The following is an 18,322-nucleotide window of genomic DNA, read 5'->3' as shown; positions in this document are numbered from 1 at the left end:
CTGCAGGCTGCAGCCAGAACAATTTTTTACATTCAAACATCGACGGCCTCTTCTCTCTAAAAATTCACCAGACCGCTTCTACCACCAGCAAAGAAGTTTCCATCCCTAATTCCTCTGTGATTCCCACTAACCTAAACATTAAGCTGGCATTGAAGGGTGTGAATTACCCCGGCCAATCTGTTCTTTTAAATACAGCTTTTAGCAAGTTTCGAAAGGAGAAGAGCAGAACTTGCTATGCCAATAATATCGAGGCTTCTGTGGCGAAGTGGTTTTTGCATAGAAAACAAAGCGGTCAGTTGAAGAGGAATAATATCAGTACTTTGTTTAAAACTGTGTGTAAAAAGCTGTCTCTTTATCATTAACAATAAGTTGTAAAACGTGAATGGGGAGTGACAGTTTTCAAGTTTGTGAGAAGATCGCGCCCTGGTGGAATAAAGGCACGAACAGCTTACAGCACCTAGAATTACCAGGAAGTATTTAGAGTAAAACGGTGTGTAAAAGCTGCCTTTATGAATGAGAGAAAAATATATATATATATATAAAATAGTAAAATGGAAGGGGAGTGATAGATTTAAATTAATGGTGAAGTGGAGCGCCCCCTGTATAAAGTAAAAGTGAGAAAAGCTTACAGCACCTGGTATTCCCAGGAGGTCTCCCATCCAAGTACTAACCAGACCCTACCCTGCTTGGCTTCCGAGATCAGACGAGATCGGGCGTGTTCAGGGTGGTATGGCCGTAAGCGAGAGATGCTACCAAAAACAGCCCTTTTGCGTTACACGCCTCTATACATGCCAGTTGGTCCCATTGGATCCTACTAATGTTCTTTTTTTTTTTTTTATCTGACTCACACTGCAGCCCCACCATCCAATCGGCAGCGCCGGACCCACACCAAACATTCACCAAACTACTCAGCCGGCAGCCTACCACAATTATTCCATTCTTTCCGCATCCGCACACTTCCTTCTTTTTAACTCCTTTTCACTACCGCACAGGTTTATCGCCGCATGTCCCCCGCCGGCAAACATTACTCCTTTGCCTACTGCATGCAGGCTTCTCTTAACGACCCTCTGTTATCAACTCCGCTAACAGCCACAAAATCTCCGCCGCACGAAGCCCACTGGTAGCTGCTGAATCACATGCTTCCCCAAAACGTCGCGCTGTCAGAACACTGGGAGCTACACACACCAACAAGTCCATACTGCAGGCTGCAGCCAGAACAATTTTCTACATTCAAACATCGACGGCCTCTTCTCTCTAAAAATTCACCAGACCGCTTCTACCACCAGCAAAGAAGTTTCCATCCCTAATTCCTCTGTGATTCCCACTAACCTAAACATTAAGCTGGCATTGAAGGGTGTGAATTACCCCGGCCAATCTGTTCTTTTAAATACAGCTTTTAGCAAGTTTTGAAAGGAGAAGAGCAGAACTTGCTATGCCAATAATATCGAGTCTTCTGTGGCGAAGTGGTTTTTGCATAGAAAACAAAGCGGTGAGTTGAAGAGGAATTATATCAGTACTTTGTTTAAAACTGTGTGTAAAAAGCTGTCTCTTTATCATTAACAATAAGTTGTAAAACGTGAATGGGGAGTGACAGTCTTCAAGTTTGTGAGAAGATCGCGCCCTGGTGGAATAAAGGCACGAACAGCTTACAGCACCTAGAATTACCAGGAAGTATTTAGAGTAAAACGGTTTCTAAAAGCTGCCTTTATGAATGAGAGAAAAAAAAATATATATATATAAAATAGTAAAATGGAAGGGGAGTGATAGATTTAAATTAATCGTGAAGTGGAGCGCCCCCTGTATAAAGTAAAAGTGAGAAAAGCTTACAGCACCTGGTATTCCCAGGAGGTCTCCCATCCAAGTACTAACCAGACCCTACCCTGCTTAGCTTCCAAGATCAGGCGTGTTCAGGGTGGTATGGCCGTAAGCGAGAGATGCTACCAAAAACAGCCCTTTTGCATTACACGCCTCTATACATGCCAGTTGGTCCCATTGGATCCTACTAATGTTCTTTTTTTTTTTTTTATCTGACTCACACTGCAGCCCCACCATCCAATCGGCAGCGCCGGACCCACACCAAACATTCACCAAACTACTCAGCCGGCAGCCTACCACAATTATTCCATTCTTTCCGCATCCGCACACTTCCTTCTTTTTAACTCCTTTTCACTACCGCACAGGTTAATCGCCGCACGTCCCCCGCCGGCAAACATTACTCCTTTGCCTACTGCATGCAGGCTTCTCTTAACGACCCTCTGTTATCAACTCCGCTAACAGCCACAAAATCTCCGCCGCACGAAGCCCACTGGTAGCTGCTGAATCACATGCTTCCCCAAAACGTCGCGCTGTCAGAACACTGGGAGCTACACACACCAACAAGTCCATACTGCAGGCTGCAGCCAGAACAATTTTTTACATTCAAACATCGACGGCCTCTTCTCTCTAAAAATTCACCAGACCGCTTCTACCACCAGCAAAGAAGTTTCCATCCCTAATTCCTCTGTGATTCCCACTAACCTAAACATTAAGCTGGCATTGAAGGGTGTGAATTACCCCGGCCAATCTGTTCTTTTAAATACAGCTTTTAGCAAGTTTCGAAAGGAGAAGAGCAGAACTTGCTATGCCAATAATATCGAGGCTTCTGTGGCGAAGTGGTTTTTGCATAGAAAACAAAGCGGTCAGTTGAAGAGGAATAATATCAGTACTTTGTTTAAAACTGTGTGTAAAAAGCTGTCTCTTTATCATTAACAATAAGTTGTAAAACGTGAATGGGGAGTGACAGTTTTCAAGTTTGTGAGAAGATCGCGCCCTGGTGGAATAAAGGCACGAACAGCTTACAGCACCTAGAATTACCAGGAAGTATTTAGAGTAAAACGGTGTGTAAAAGCTGCCTTTATGAATGAGAGAAAAATATATATATATATATAAAATAGTAAAATGGAAGGGGAGTGATAGATTTAAATTAATGGTGAAGTGGAGCGCCCCCTGTATAAAGTAAAAGTGAGAAAAGCTTACAGCACCTGGTATTCCCAGGAGGTCTCCCATCCAAGTACTAACCAGACCCTACCCTGCTTGGCTTCCGAGATCAGACGAGATCGGGCGTGTTCAGGGTGGTATGGCCGTAAGCGAGAGATGCTACCAAAAACAGCCCTTTTGCGTTACACGCCTCTATACATGCCAGTTGGTCCCATTGGATCCTACTAATGTTCTTTTTTTTTTTTTTATCTGACTCACACTACAGCCCCACCATCCAATCGGCAGCGCCGGACCCACACCAAACATTCACCAAACTACTCAGCCGGCAGCCTACCACAATTATTCCATTCTTTCCGCATCCGCACACTTCCTTCTTTTTAACTCCTTTTCACTACCGCACAGGTTAATCGCCGCACGTCCCCCGCCGGCAAACATTACTCCTTTGCCTACTGCATGCAGGCTTCTCTTAACGACCCTCTGTTATCAAATCCGCTAACAGCCACAAAATCTCCGCCGCACGAAGCCCACTGGTAGCTGCTGAATCACATGCTTCCCCAAAACGTCGCGCTGTCAGAACACTGGGAGCTACACACACCAACAAGTCCATACTGCAGGCTGCAGCCAGAACAATTTTCTACATTCAAACATCGACGGCCTCTTCTCTCTAAAAATTCACCAGACCGCTTCTACCACCAGCAAAGAAGTTTCCATCCCTAATTCCTCTGTGATTCCCACTAACCTAAACATTAAGCTGGCATTGAAGGGTGTGAATTACCCCGGCCAATCTGTTCTTTTAAATACAGCTTTTAGCAAGTTTTGAAAGGAGAAGAGCAGAACTTGCTATGCCAATAATATCGAGTCTTCTGTGGCGAAGTGGTTTTTGCATAGAAAACAAAGCGGTCAGTTGAAGAGGAATAATATCAGTACTTTGTTTAAAACTGTGTGTAAAAAGCTGTCTCTTTATCATTAACAATAAGTTGTAAAACGTGAATGGGGAGTGACAGTCTTCAAGTTTGTGAGAAGATCGCGCCCTGGTGGAATAAAGGCACGAAGAGCTTACAGCACCTAGAATTACCAGGCAGTATTTAGAGTAAAACGGTGTGTAAAAGCTGCCTTTATGAAAGAGAGAAAATAAAAATATATATATAAAATAGTAAAATGGAAGGGGAGTAATAGATTTAAATTAATCGTGAAGTCGAGCGCCCCCTGTATAAAGTAAAAGTGAGAAAAGCTTACAGCACCTGGTATTCCCAGGGGGTCTCCCATCCAAGTACTAACCAGACCCTACGCTGCTTAGCTTCCGAGATCAGACGAGATCGGGCGTGTTCAGGGTGGTATGGCCGTAAGCGAGAGATGCTACCAAAAACAGCCCTTTTGCATTACACGCCTCTATACATGCCAGTTGGTCCCATTGGATCCTACTCCTGGTTTTTTTTTTTTTTTTTATGTGACTCACACTGCAGCCCCACCATCCAATCGGCAACGCCGGACCCACACCAAACATTCACCAAACTACTCAGCCGGCAGCCTACCACAATTATTCCATTCTTTCCGCATCCGCACACTTCCTTCTCTTTAACTCCTTTTCACTACCGCACAGGTTAATCGCCGCACGTCCCCCGCCAGCAAACATTACTCCTTTGCCTACTGCATGCAGGCTTCTCTTAACGACCCTCTGTTATCAACTCCGCTAACAGCCACAAAATCTCCGCCGCACGAAGCCCACTGGTAGCTGCTGAATCACATGCTTCCCCAAAACGTTGCGCTGTCAGAACACTGGGAGCTACACACACCAACAAGTCCATACTGCAGGCTGCAGCCAGAACAATTTTCTACATTCAAACATCGATGGCCTCTTCTCTCTAAAAATTCACCAGACCGCTTCTACCACCAGCAAAGAAGTTTCCATCCCTAATTCCTCTGTGATTCCCACTAACCTAAACATTAAGCTGGCATTGAAGGGTGTGAATTACCCCGGCCAATCTGTTCTTTTAAATACAGCTTTTAGCAAGTTTTGAAAGGAGAAGAGCAGAACTTGCTATGCCAATAATATCGAGGCTTCTGTGGCGAAGTGGTTTTTGCATAGAAAACAAAGCGGTCAGTTGAAGAGGAATAATATCAGTACTTTGTTTAAAACTGTGTGTAAAAAGCTGTCTCTTTATCATTAACAATAAGTTGTAAAACGTGAATGGGGAGTGACAGTCTTCAAGTTTGTGAGAAGATCGCGCCCTGGTGGAATAAAGGCACGAACAGCTTACAGCACCTAGAATTACCAGGAAGTATTTAGAGTAAAACGGTTTCTAAAAGCTGCCTTTATGAATGAGAGAAAAAAATATATATATATAAAATAGTAAAATGGAAGGGGAGTGCTAGATTTAAATTAATCGTGAAGTGGAGCGCCCCCTGTATAAAGTAAAAGTGAGAAAAGCTTACAGCACCTGGTATTCCCAGGTGGTCACCTATCCAAGTACTGACCAGACCCAACCCTGCTTAGCTTCCAAGATCAGATGAGATCGGGCGTGTTCAGGGTGGTACGGCCGTAAGCGAGAGATGCGACCAAAAACAGCCCTTTTGCATTACACGCATCTATACATGCCAGTTAGTCCCATTGGATCCTACTCCTGGTTTTTTTTATTTTTTTATCTGACTCACACTGCAGCACCACCATCCAATCGGCAGCGCCGGACCCACACCAAACATTCACCAAACTACTCAGCCGGCAGCCTACCACAATTATTCCATTCTTTCCGCATCCGCACACTTCCTTCTCTTTAACTCCTTTTCACTACCGCACAGGTTAATCGCCGCACGTCCCCCGCCGGCAAACATTACTCCTTTGCCTACTGCATGCAGGCTTCTCTTAACGACCCTCTGTTATCAACTCCGCTAACAGCCACAAAATCTCCGCCGCACGAAGCCCACTGGTAGCTGCTGAATCACATGCTTCCCCAAAACGTTGCGCTGTCAGAACACTGGGAGCTACACACACCAACAAGTCCATACTGCAGGCTGCAGCCAGAACAATTTTCTACATTCAAACATCGACGGCCTCTTCTCTCTAAAAATTCACCAGACCGCTTCTACCACCAGCAAAGAAGTTTCCATCCCTAATTCCTCTGTGATTCCCACTAACCTAAACATTAAGCTGGCATTGAAGGGTGTGAATTACCCCGGCCAATCTGTTCTTTTAAATACAGCTTTTAGCAAGTTTTGAAAGGAGAAGAGCAGAACTTGCTATGCCAATAATATCGAGTCTTCTGTGGCGAAGTGGTTTTTGCATAGAAAACAAAGCGGTCAGTTGAAGAGGAATAATATCAGTACTTTGTTTAAAACTGTGTGTAAAAAGCTGTCTCTTTATCATTAACAATAAGTTGTAAAACGTGAATGGGGAGTGACAGTCTTCAAGTTTGTGAGAAGATCGCGCCCTGGTGGAATAAAGGCACGAACAGCTTAGAGCACCTTGAATTACCAGGAAGTATTTAGAGTAAAACGGTGTGTAAAAGCTACCTTTATGAATGAGAGAAAAATATATATATATATAAAATAGTAAAATGGAAGGGGAGTGATAGATTTAAATTAATCGTGAAGTGGAGCGCCCCCTGTATAAAGTAAAAGTGAGAAAACCTTACAGCACCTGGTATTCCCAGGAGGTCTCCCATCCAAGTACTAACCAGACCCTACCCTGCTTGGCTTCCGAGATCGGATGAGATCTGGCGTGTTCAGGGTGGTATGGCCATAAGTGAGAGACGCTACCAAAAACAGCCCTTTTGCATTACACGCGTCTATACATGCCAGTTAGTCCCATTGGATCCTACTCCTGGTTTTTTTTTTTTTTTTATCTGACTCACACTGCAGCACCACCATCCAATCGGCAGCGCCGGACCCACACCAAACATTCACCAAACTACTCAGCCGGCAGCCTACCACAATTATTCCATTCTTTCCGCATCCGCACACTTCCTTCTTTTTAACTCCTTTTCACTACCGCACAGGTTAATCGCCGCACGTCCCCCGCCGGCAAACATTACTCCTTTGCCTACTGCATGCAGGCTTCTCTTAACGACCCTCTGTTATCAACTCCGCTAACAGCCACAAAATCTCCGCCGCACGAAGCCCACTGGTAGCTGCTGAATCACATGCTTCCCCAAAACGTCGCGCTGTCAGAACACTGGGAGCTACACACACCAACAAGTCCATACTGCAGGCTGCAGCCAGAACAATTTTTTACATTCAAACATCGACGGCCTCTTCTCTCTAAAAATTCACCAGACCGCTTCTACCACCAGCAAAGAAGTTTCCATCCCTAATTCCTCTGTGATTCCCACTAACCTAAACATTAAGCTGGCATTGAAGGGCCAATCTGTTCTTTTAAATACAGCTTTTAGCAAGTTTTGAAAGGAGAAGAGCAGAACTTGCTATGCCAATAATATCGAGTCTTCTGTGGCGAAGTGGTTTTTGCATAGAAAACAAAGCGGTGAGTTGAAGAGGAATTATATCAGTACTTTGTTTAAAACTGTGTGTAAAAAGCTGTCTCTTTATCATTAACAATAAGTTGTAAAACGTGAATGGGGAGTGACAGTTTTCAAGTTTGTGAGAAGATCGCGCCCTGGTGGAATAAAGGCACGAACAGCTTACAGCACCTAGAATTACCAGGAAGTATTTAGAGTAAAACGGTGTGTAAAAGCTACCTTTATGAATGAGAGAAAAAAAAAAAAAAAAAAATATATATATATATATATATATATATATATATATATATATATATATATATATAAAATAGTAAAATGGAAGGGGAGTGATAGATTTAAATTAATCGTGAAGTGGAGCGCCCCCTGTATAAAGTAAAAGTGAGAAAAGCTTACAGCACCTGGTATTCCCAGGTGGTCTCCCATTCAAGTACTAACCAGACCCTACGCTGATTAGCTTCCGAGATCAGACGAGATCGGGCGTGTTCAGGGTGGTATGGCCATAAGCGAGAGACGCTACCAAAAACAGCCCTTTTGCATTACACGCCTCTATACATGCCAGTTGGTCCCATTGGATCCTACTCCTGGTTTTTTTTTTTTTTTTTATGTGACTCACACTGCAGCCCCACCATCCAATCGGCAACGCCGGACCCACACCAAACATTCACCAAACTACTCAGCCGGCAGCCTACCACAATTATTCCATTCTTTCCGCATCCGCACACTTCCTTCTCTTTAACTCCTTTTCACTACCGCACAGGTTAATCGCCGCACGTCCCCCGCCAGCAAACATTACTCCTTTGCCTACTGCATGCAGGCTTCTCTTAACGACCCTCTGTTATCAACTCCGCTAACAGCCACAAAATCTCCGCCGCACGAAGCCCACTGGTAGCTGCTGAATCACATGATTCCCCAAAACGTTGCGCTGTCAGAACACTGGGAGCTACACACACGAACAAGTCCATACTGCAGGCTGCAGCCAGAACAATTTTCTACATTCAAACATCGACGGCCTCTTCTCTCTAAAAATTCACCAGACCGCTTCTACCACCAGCAAAGAAGTTTCCATCCCTAATTCCTCTGTGATTCCCACTAACCTAAACATTAAGCTGGCATTGAAGGGTGTGAATTACCCCGGCCAATCTGTTCTTTTAAATACAGCTTTTAGCAAGTTTCGAAAGGAGAAGAGCAGAACTTGCTATGCCAATAATATCGAGGCTTCTGTGGCGAAGTGGTTTTTGCATAGAAAACAAAGCGGTCAGTTGAAGAGGAATAATATCAGTACTTTGTTTAAAACTGTGTGTAAAAAGCTGTCTCTTTATCATTAACAATAAGTTGTAAAACGTGAATGGGGAGTGACAGTTTTCAAGTTTGTGAGAAGATCGCGCCCTGGTGGAATAAAGGCACGAACAGCTTACAGCACCTAGAATTACCAGGAAGTATTTAGAGTAAAACGGTGTGTAAAAGCTGCCTTTATGAATGAGAGAAAAATATATATATATATATAAAATAGTAAAATGGAAGGGGAGTGATAGATTTAAATTAATCGTGAAGTGGAGCGCCCCCTGTATAAAGTAAAAGTGAGAAAAGCTTACAGCACCTGGTATTCCCAGGAGGTCTCCCATCCAAGTACTAACCAGACCCTACCCTGCTTGGCTTCCAAGATCAGACGAGATCGGGCGTGTTCAGGGTGGTATGGCCGTAAGCGAGAGATGCTACCAAAAACAGCCCTTTTGCGTTACACGCCTCTATACATGCCAGTTGGTCCCATTGGATCCTACTAATGTTCTTTTTTTTTTTTTTTATCTGACTCACACTACAGCCCCACCATCCAATCGGCAGCGCCGGACCCACACCAAACATTCACCAAACTACTCAGCCGGCAGCCTACCACAATTATTCCATTCTTTCCGCATCCGCACACTTCCTTCTTTTTAACTCCTTTTCACTACCGCACAGGTTAATCGCCGCACGTCCCCCGCCGGCAAACATTACTCCTTTGCCTACTGCATGCAGGCTTCTCTTAACGACCCTCTGTTATCAACTCGGCTAACAGCCACAAAATCTCCGCCGCACGAAGCCCACTGGTAGCTGCTGAATCACATGCTTCCCCAAAACGTCGCGCTGTTAGAACACTGGGAGCTACACACACCAACAAGTCCATACTGCAGGCTGCAGCCAGAACAATTTTCTACATTCAAACATCGACGGCCTCTTCTCTCTAAAAATTCACCAGACCGCTTCTACCACCAGCAAAGAAGTTTCCATCCCTAATTCCTCTGTGATTCCCACTAACCTAAACATTAAGCTGGCATTGAAGGGTGTGAATTACCCCGGCCAATCTGTTCTTTTAAATACAGCTTTTAGCAAGTTTTGAAAGGTGAAGAGCAGAACTTGCTATGCCAATAATATCGAGTCTTCTGTGGCGAAGTGGTTTTTGCATAGAAAACAAAGCGGTCAGTTGAAGAGGAATAATATCAGTACTTTGTTTAAAACTGTGTGTAAAAAGCTGTCTCTTTATCATTAACAATAAGTTGTAAAACGTGAATGGGGAGTGACAGTCTTCAAGTTTGTGAGAAGATCGCGCCCTGGTGGAATAAAGGCACGAAGAGCTTACAGCACCTAGAATTACCAGGCAGTATTTAGAGTAAAACGGTGTGTAAAAGCTGCCTTTATGAAAGAGAGAAAATAAAAATATATATATAAAATAGTAAAATGGAAGGGGAGTAATAGATTTAAATTAATCGTGAAGTGGAGCGCCCCCTGTATAAAGTAAAAGTGAGAAAAGCTTACAGCACCTGGTATTCCCAGGTGGTCTCCCATCCAAGTACTAACCAGACCCTATGCTGCTTAGCTTCCGAGATCAGACGAGATCGGGCGTGTTCAGGGTGGTATGGCCGTAAGCGAGAGATACTACCAAAAACAGCCCTTTTGCATTACACGCCTCTATACATGCCAGTTGGTCCCATTGGATCCTACTCCTGGTTTTTTTTTTTTTTTTTTATGTGACTCACACTGCAGCCCCACCATCCAATCGGCAACGCCGGACCCACACCAAACATTCACCAAACTACTCAGCCGGCAGCCTACCACAATTATTCCATTCTTTCCGCATCCGCACACTTCCTTCTCTTTAACTCCTTTTCACTACCGCACAGGTTAATCGCCGCACGTCCCCCGCCAGCAAACATTACTCCATTGCCTACTGCATGCAGGCTTCTCTTAACGACCCTCTGTTATCAACTCCGCTAACAGCCACAAAATCTCCGCCGCACGAAGCCCACTGGTAGCTGCTGAATCACATGCTTCCCCAAAACGTTGCGCTGTCAGAACACTGGGAGCTACACACACCAACAAGTCCATACTGCAGGCTGCAGCCAGAACAATTTTCTACATTCAAACATCGATGGCCTCTTCTCTCTAAAAATTCACCAGACCGCTTCTACCACCAGCAAAGAAGTTTCCATCCCTAATTCCTCTGTGATTCCCACTAACCTAAACATTAAGCTGGCATTGAAGGGTGTGAATTACCCCGGCCAATCTGTTCTTTTAAATACAGCTTTTAGCAAATTTTGAAAGGAGAAGAGCAGAACTTGCTATGCCAATAATATCGAGGCTTCTGTGGCGAAGTGGTTTTTGCATAGAAAACAAAGCGGTCAGTTGAAGAGGAATAATATCAGTACTTTGTTTAAAACTGTGTGTAAAAAGCTGTCTCTTAATCATTAACAATAAGTTGTAAAACGTGAATGGGGAGTGACAGTCTTCAAGTTTGTGAGAAGATCGCGCCCTGGTGGAATAAAGGCACGAACAGCTTACAGCACCTAGAATTACCAGGAAGTATTTAGAGTAAAACGGTTTCTAAAAGCTGCCTTTATGAATGAGAGAAAAATATATATATATATAAAATAGTAAAATGGAAGGGGAGTGCTAGATTTAAATTAATCGTGAAGTGGAGCGCCCCCTGTATAAAGTAAAAGTGAGAAAAGCTTACAGCACCTGGTATTCCCAGGTGGTCACCTATCCAAGTACTGACCAGACCCTACCCTGCTTAGCTTCCAAGATCAGATGAGATCGGGCGTGTTCAGGGTGGTACGGCCGTAAGCGAGAGATGCGACCAAAAACAGCCCTTTTGCATTACACGCGTCTATACATGCCAGTTAGTCCCATTGGATCCTACTCCTGGTTTTTTTTTTTTTTTTTATCTGACTCACACTGCAGCACCACCATCCAATCGGCAGCGCCGGACCCACACCAAACATTCACCAAACTACTCAGCCGGCAGCCTACCACAATTATTCCATTCTTTCCGCATCCGCACACTTCCTTCTCTTTAACTCCTTTTCACTACCGCACAGGTTAATCGCCGCACGTCCCCCGCCGGCAAACATTACTCCTTTGCCTACTGCATGCAGGCTTCTCTTAACGACCCTCTGTTATCAACTCCGCTAACAGCCACAAAATCTCCGCCGCACGAAGCCCACTGGTAGCTGCTGAATCACATGCTTCCCCAAAACGTTGCGCTGTCAGAACACTGGGAGCTACACACACCAACAAGTCCATACTGCAGGCTGCAGCCAGAACAATTTTCTACATTCAAACATCGACGGCCTCTTCTCTCTAAAAATTCACCAGACCGCTTCTACCACAAGCAAAGAAGTTTCCATCCCTAATTCCTCTGTGATTCCCACTAACCTAAACATTAAGCTGGCATTGAAGGGTGTGAATTACCCCGGCCAATCTGTTCTTTTAAATACAGCTTTTAGCAAGTTTCGAAAGGAGAAGAGCAGAACTTGCTATGCCAATAATATCGAGGCTTCTGTGGCGAAGTGGTTTTTGCATAGAAAACAAAGCGGTCAGTTGAAGAGGAATAATATCAGTACTTTGTTTAAAACTGTGTGTAAAAAGCTGTCTCTTTATCATTAACAATAAGTTGTAAAACGTGAATGGGGAGTGACAGTTTTCAAGTTTGTGAGAAGATCGCGCCCTGGTGGAATAAAGGCACGAACAGCTTACAGCACCTAGAATTACCAAGAAGTATTTAGAGTAAAACGGTGTGTAAAAGCTGCCTTTATGAATGAGAGAAAAATATATATATATATATAAAATAGTAAAATGGAAGGGGAGTGATAGATTTAAATTAATCGTGAAGTGGAGCGCCCCCTGTATAAAGTAAAAGTGAGAAAAGCTTACAGCACCTGGTATTCCCAGGAGGTCTCCCATCCAAGTACTAACCAGACCCTACCCTGCTTGGCTTCCAAGATCAGACGAGATCGGGCGTGTTCAGGGTGGTATGGCCGTAAGCGAGAGATGCTACCAAAAACAGCCCTTTTGCGTTACACGCCTCTATACATGCCAGTTGGTCCCATTGGATCCTACTAATGTTCTTTTTTTTTTTTTTTATCTGACTCACACTACAGCCCCACCATCCAATCGGCAGCGCCGGACCCACACCAAACATTCACCAAACTACTCAGCCGGCAGCCTACCACAATTATTCCATTCTTTCCGCATCCGCACACTTCCTTCTTTTTAACTCCTTTTCACTACCGCACAGGTTAATCGCCGCACGTCCCCCGCCGGCAAACATTACTCCTTTGCCTACTGCATGCAGGCTTCTCTTAACGACCCTCTGTTATCAACTCGGCTAACAGCCACAAAATCTCCGCCGCACGAAGCCCACTGGTAGCTGCTGAATCACATGCTTCCCCAAAACGTCGCGCTGTTAGAACACTGGGAGCTACACACACCAACAAGTCCATACTGCAGACTGCAGCCAGAACAATTTTCTACATTCAAACATCGACGGCCTCTTCTCTCTAAAAATTCACCAGACCGCTTCTACCACCAGCAAAGAAGTTTCCATCCCTAATTCCTCTGTGATTCCCACTAACCTAAACATTAAGCTGGCATTGAAGGGTGTGAATTACCCCGGCCAATCTGTTCTTTTAAATACAGCTTTTAGCAAGTTTTGAAAGGAGAAGAGCAGAACTTGCTATGCCAATAATATCGAGTCTTCTGTGGCGAAGTGGTTTTTGCATAGAAAACAAAGCGGTCAGTTGAAGAGGAATAATATCAGTACTTTGTTTAAAACTGTGTGTAAAAAGCTGTCTCTTTATCATTAACAATAAGTTGTAAAACGTGAATGGGGAGTGACAGTCTTCAAGTTTGTGAGAAGATCGCGCCCTGGTGGAATAAAGGCACGAAGAGCTTACAGCACCTAGAATTACCAGGCAGTATTTAGAGTAAAACGGTGTGTAAAAGCTGCCTTTATGAAAGAGAGAAAATAAAAATATATATATAAAATAGTAAAATGGAAGGGGAGTAATAGATTTAAATTAATCGTGAAGTGGAGCGCCCCCTGTATAAAGTAAAAGTGAGAAAAGCTTACAGCACCTGGTATTCCCAGGTGGTCTCCCATCCAAGTACTAACCAGACCCTATGCTGCTTAGCTTCCGAGATCAGACGAGATCGGGCGTGTTCAGGGTGGTATGGCCGTAAGCGAGAGATACTACCAAAAACAGCCCTTTTGCATTACACGCCTCTATACATGCCAGTTGGTCCCATTGGATCCTACTCCTGGTTTTTTTTTTTTTTTTTATGTGACTCACACTGCAGCCCCACCATCCAATCGGCAACGCCGGACCCACACCAAACATTCACCAAACTACTCAGCCGGCAGCCTACCACAATTATTCCATTCTTTCCGCATCCGCACACTTCCTTCTCTTTAACTCCTTTTCACTACCGCACAGGTTAATCGCCGCACGTCCCCCGCCAGCAAACATTACTCCTTTGCCTACTGCATGCAGGCTTCTCTTAACGACCCTCTGTTATCAACTCCGCTAACAGCCACAAAATCTCCGCCGCACGAAGCCCACTGGTAGCTGCTGAATCACATGCTTCCCCAAAACGTTGCGCTGTCAGAACACTGGGAGCTACACACACCAACAAGTCCATACTGCAGGCTGCAGCCAGAACAATTTTCTACATTCAAACATCGATGGCCTCTTCTCTCTAAAAATTCACCAGACCGCTTCTACCACCAGCAAAGAAGTTTCCATCCCTAATTCCTCTGTGATTCCCACTAACCTAAACATTAAGCTGGCATTGAAGGGTGTGAATTACCCCGGCCAATCTGTTCTTTTAAATACAGCTTTTAGCAAATTTTGAAAGGAGAAGAGCAGAACTTGCTATGCCAATAATATCGAGGCTTCTGTGGCGAAGTGGTTTTTGCATAGAAAACAAAGCGGTCAGTTGAAGAGGAATAATATCAGTACTTTGTTTAAAACTGTGTGTAAAAAGCTGTCTCTTTATCATTAACAATAAGTTGTAAAACGTGAATGGGGAGTGACAGTCTTCAAGTTTGTGAGAAGATCGCGCCCTGGTGGAATAAAGGCACGAACAGCTTACAGCACCTAGAATTACCAGGAAGTATTTAGAGTAAAACGGTTTCTAAAAGCTGCCTTTATGAATGAGAGAAAAATATATATATATATAAAATAGTAAAATGGAAGGGGAGTGCTAGATTTAAATTAATCGTGAAGTGGAGCGCCCCCTGTATAAAGTAAAATTGAGAAAAGCTTACAGCACCTGGTATCCCCAGGTGGTCACCTATCCAAGTACTGACCAGACCCTACCCTGCTTAGCTTCCAAGATCAGATGAGATCGGGCGTGTTCAGGGTGGTACGGCCGTAAGCGAGAGATGCGACCAAAAACAGCCCTTTTGCATTACACGCGTCTATACATGCCAGTTAGTCCCATTGGATCCTACTCCTGGTTTTTTTTATTTTTTTTATCTGACTCACACTGCAGCACCACCATCCAATCGGCAGCGCCGGACCCACACCAAACATTCACCAAACTACTCAGCCGGCAGCCTACCACAATTATTCCATTCTTTCCGCATCCGCACACTTCCTTCTCTTTAACTCCTTTTCACTACCGCACAGGTTAATCGCCGCACGTCCCCCGCCGGCAAACATTACTCCTTTGCCTACTGCATGCAGGCTTCTCTTAACGACCCTCTGTTATCAACTCCGCTAACAGCCACAAAATCTCCGCCGCACGAAGCCCACTGGTAGCTGCTGAATCACATGCTTCCCCAAAACGTTGCGCTGTCAGAACACTGGGAGCTACACACACCAACAAGTCCATACTGCAGGCTGCAGCCAGAACAATTTTCTACATTCAAACATCGACGGCCTCTTCTCTCTAAAAATTCACCAGACCGCTTCTACCACCAGCAAAGAAGTTTCCATCCCTAATTCCTCTGTGATTCCCACTAACCTAAACATTAAGCTGGCATTGAAGGGTGTGAATTACCCCGGCCAATCTGTTCTTTTAAATACAGCTTTTAGCAAGTTTTGAAAGGAGAAGAGCAGAACTTGCTATGCCAATAATATCGAGTCTTCTGTGGCGAAGTGGTTTTTGCATAGAAAACAAAGCGGTCAGTTGAAGAGGAATAATATCAGTACTTTGTTTAAAACTGTGTGTAAAAAGCTGTCTCTTTATCATTAACAATAAGTTGTAAAACGTGAATGGGGAGTGACAGTCTTCAAGTTTGTGAGACGATCGTGCCCTGGTGGAATAAAGGCACGAACAGCTTACAGCACCTAGAATTACCAGGAAGTATTTTGAGTAAAACGGTGCGTAAAAGCTGCCTTTATGAATGAGAGAAAAAAAAATATATATATATAAAATAGTAAAATGGAAGGGGAGTGATAGATTTAAATTAATCGTGAAGTGGAGCGCCCCCTGTATAAAGTAAAAGTGAGAAAAGCTTACAGCACCTGGTATTCCCAGGTGGTCTCCCATCCAAGTACTAACCAGACCCTACCCTGCTTAGCTTCCGAGATCAGACAAGATCGGGCGTGTTCAGGGTGGTATGGCCATAAGCGAGAGACACTACCAAAAACAGCCCTTTTGCATTACACGCCTCTATACATGCCAGTTGGTCTCATTGGATCCTACTCCTGGTTTTTTTTTTTTTTTTTATCTGACTCTCAATGCAGCCCCACCATCCAATCGGCAACGCCGGAACCACACCAAACATTCACCAAACTACTCAGCCGGCAGCCTACCACAATTATTCCATTCTTTCCGCATCCGCACACTTCCTTCTCTTTAACTCCTTTTCACTACCGCACAGGTTAATGGCCGCACATCCCCCGCCAGCAAACATTACTCCTTTGCCTACTGCATGCAGGCTTCTCTTAAAGACCCTCTGTTATCAACTCCGCTAACAGCCACAAAATCTCCGCCGCACGAAGCCCACTGGTAGCTGCTGAATCACATGCTTCCCCAAAACGTTGCGCTGTCAGAACACTGGGAGCTACACACACCAAGTCCATACTGCAGGCTGCAGCCAGAACAATTTTCTACATTCAAACATCGACGGCCTCTTCTCTCTAAAAATTCACCAGACCGCTTCTACCACCAGCAAAGAAGTTTCCATCCCTAATTCCTCTGTGATTCCCACTAACCTAAACATTAAGCTGGCATTGAAGGGTGTGAATTACCCCGGCCAATCTGTTCTTTTAAATACAGCTTTTAGCAAGTTTTGAAAGGAGAAGAGCAGAACTTGCTATGCCAATAATATCGAGGCTTCTGTGGCGAAGTGGTTTTTGCATAGAAAACAAAGCGGTCAGTTGAAGAGGAATAATATCAGTACTTTGTTTAAAACTGTGTGTAAAAAGCTGTCTCTTTATCATTAACAATAAGTTGTAAAACGTGAATGGGGAGTGACAGTCTTCAAGTTTGTGAGAAGATCGCGCCCTGGTGGAATAAAGGCACGAACAGCTTACAGCACCTAGAATTACCAGGAAGTATTTAGAGTAAAACGGTTTCTAAAAGCTGCCTTTATGAAAGAGAGAAAAAATATATATATATAAAATAGTAAAATGGAAGGGGAGTGCTAGATTTAAATTAATCGTGAAGTGGAGCGCCCCCTGTATAAAGTAAAAGTGAGAAAAGCTTACAGCACCTGGTATTCCCAGGTGGTCACCTATCCAAGTACTGACCAGACCCAACCCTGCTTAGCTTCCAAGATCAGATGAGATCGGGCGTGTTCAGGGTGGTACGGCCGTAAGCGAGAGATGCGACCAAAAACAGCCCTTTTGCATTACACGCGTCTATACATGCCAGTTAGTCCCATTGGATCCTACTCCTGGTTTTTTTTTTTTTTTTTATCTGACTCACACTGCAGCACCACCATCCAATCGGCAGCGCCGGACCCACACCAAACATTCACCAAACTACTCAGCCGGCAGCCTACCACAATTATTCCATTCTTTCCGCATCCGCACACTTCCTTCTCTTTAACTCCTTTTCACTACCGCACAGGTTAATCGCCGCACGTCCCCCGCCGGCAAACATTACTCCTTTGCCTACTGCATGCAGGCTTCTCTTAACGACCCTCTGTTATCAACTCCGCTAACAGCCACAAAATCTCCGCCGCACGAAGCCCACTGGTAGCTGCTGAATCACATGCTTCCCCAAAACGTTGCGCTGTCAGAACACTGGGAGCTACACACACCAACAAGTCCATACTGCAGGCTGCAGCCAGAACAATTTTCTACATTCAAACATCGACGGCCTCTTCTCTCTAAAAATTCACCAGACCGCTTCTACCACCAGCAAAGAAGTTTCCATCCCTAATTCCTCTGTGATTCCCACTAACCTAAACATTAAGCTGGCATTGAAGGGTGTGAATTACCCCGGCCAATCTGTTCTTTTAAATACAGCTTTTAGCAAGTTTTGAAAGGAGAAGAGCAGAACTTGCTATGCCAATAATATCGAGTCTTCTGTGGCGAAGTGGTTTTTGCATAGAAAACAAAGCGGTCAGTTGAAGAGGAATAATATCAGTACTTTGTTTAAAACTG

The 18,322-nt window shown here is 44.3% G+C and overlaps 14 non-coding genes and 1 pseudogene across 14 annotated transcripts; all 15 read right to left on the bottom strand.

The window, feature by feature from the left end:
* Nucleotides 1-622: 622 nt before the first annotated feature.
* Nucleotides 623-741, bottom strand: LOC125732885 (5S ribosomal RNA). Its single transcript, XR_007392249.1, has one exon. It is a non-coding gene; the product is annotated as a 5S ribosomal RNA (ribosomal RNA).
* A 1,079-nt stretch (nucleotides 742-1,820) lies between these two features.
* Nucleotides 1,821-1,929, bottom strand: LOC125731798 (5S ribosomal RNA; annotated as a pseudogene).
* A 1,079-nt stretch (nucleotides 1,930-3,008) lies between these two features.
* LOC125732884 (5S ribosomal RNA) lies at nucleotides 3,009-3,127 on the bottom strand. Its single transcript, XR_007392248.1, has one exon. It is a non-coding gene; the product is annotated as a 5S ribosomal RNA (ribosomal RNA).
* Nucleotides 3,128-4,205: 1,078 nt separating this feature from the next.
* LOC125734131 (5S ribosomal RNA) lies at nucleotides 4,206-4,324 on the bottom strand. The gene has a single exon (XR_007393455.1). It is a non-coding gene; the product is annotated as a 5S ribosomal RNA (ribosomal RNA).
* A 1,078-nt stretch (nucleotides 4,325-5,402) lies between these two features.
* On the bottom strand, nucleotides 5,403-5,521 carry LOC125736235 (5S ribosomal RNA). Its single transcript, XR_007395519.1, has one exon. It is a non-coding gene; the product is annotated as a 5S ribosomal RNA (ribosomal RNA).
* Nucleotides 5,522-6,598: 1,077 nt separating this feature from the next.
* On the bottom strand, nucleotides 6,599-6,717 carry LOC125736121 (5S ribosomal RNA). The gene has a single exon (XR_007395404.1). It is a non-coding gene; the product is annotated as a 5S ribosomal RNA (ribosomal RNA).
* Nucleotides 6,718-7,831: 1,114 nt separating this feature from the next.
* Nucleotides 7,832-7,950, bottom strand: LOC125736605 (5S ribosomal RNA). The gene has a single exon (XR_007395881.1). It is a non-coding gene; the product is annotated as a 5S ribosomal RNA (ribosomal RNA).
* A 1,080-nt stretch (nucleotides 7,951-9,030) lies between these two features.
* Nucleotides 9,031-9,149, bottom strand: LOC125734270 (5S ribosomal RNA). Its single transcript, XR_007393589.1, has one exon. It is a non-coding gene; the product is annotated as a 5S ribosomal RNA (ribosomal RNA).
* Nucleotides 9,150-10,228: 1,079 nt separating this feature from the next.
* Nucleotides 10,229-10,347, bottom strand: LOC125735781 (5S ribosomal RNA). Its single transcript, XR_007395070.1, has one exon. It is a non-coding gene; the product is annotated as a 5S ribosomal RNA (ribosomal RNA).
* Nucleotides 10,348-11,426: 1,079 nt separating this feature from the next.
* On the bottom strand, nucleotides 11,427-11,545 carry LOC125736344 (5S ribosomal RNA). The gene has a single exon (XR_007395624.1). It is a non-coding gene; the product is annotated as a 5S ribosomal RNA (ribosomal RNA).
* Nucleotides 11,546-12,625: 1,080 nt separating this feature from the next.
* LOC125734269 (5S ribosomal RNA) lies at nucleotides 12,626-12,744 on the bottom strand. Its single transcript, XR_007393588.1, has one exon. It is a non-coding gene; the product is annotated as a 5S ribosomal RNA (ribosomal RNA).
* A 1,079-nt stretch (nucleotides 12,745-13,823) lies between these two features.
* Nucleotides 13,824-13,942, bottom strand: LOC125735779 (5S ribosomal RNA). The gene has a single exon (XR_007395068.1). It is a non-coding gene; the product is annotated as a 5S ribosomal RNA (ribosomal RNA).
* A 1,078-nt stretch (nucleotides 13,943-15,020) lies between these two features.
* Nucleotides 15,021-15,139, bottom strand: LOC125730925 (5S ribosomal RNA). The gene has a single exon (XR_007391218.1). It is a non-coding gene; the product is annotated as a 5S ribosomal RNA (ribosomal RNA).
* Nucleotides 15,140-16,219: 1,080 nt separating this feature from the next.
* LOC125734325 (5S ribosomal RNA) lies at nucleotides 16,220-16,338 on the bottom strand. The gene has a single exon (XR_007393641.1). It is a non-coding gene; the product is annotated as a 5S ribosomal RNA (ribosomal RNA).
* Nucleotides 16,339-17,412: 1,074 nt separating this feature from the next.
* LOC125736234 (5S ribosomal RNA) lies at nucleotides 17,413-17,531 on the bottom strand. Its single transcript, XR_007395518.1, has one exon. It is a non-coding gene; the product is annotated as a 5S ribosomal RNA (ribosomal RNA).
* Between the last annotated feature and the right edge of the window lie 791 nt (nucleotides 17,532-18,322).

Source organism: Brienomyrus brachyistius, chromosome 2 (assembly GCF_023856365.1).
Source record: "Brienomyrus brachyistius isolate T26 chromosome 2, BBRACH_0.4, whole genome shotgun sequence".
Lineage (NCBI taxonomy): Eukaryota > Metazoa > Chordata > Actinopteri > Osteoglossiformes > Mormyridae > Brienomyrus > Brienomyrus brachyistius.
This window is presented reverse-complemented; position numbering and strand designations above follow the sequence as displayed.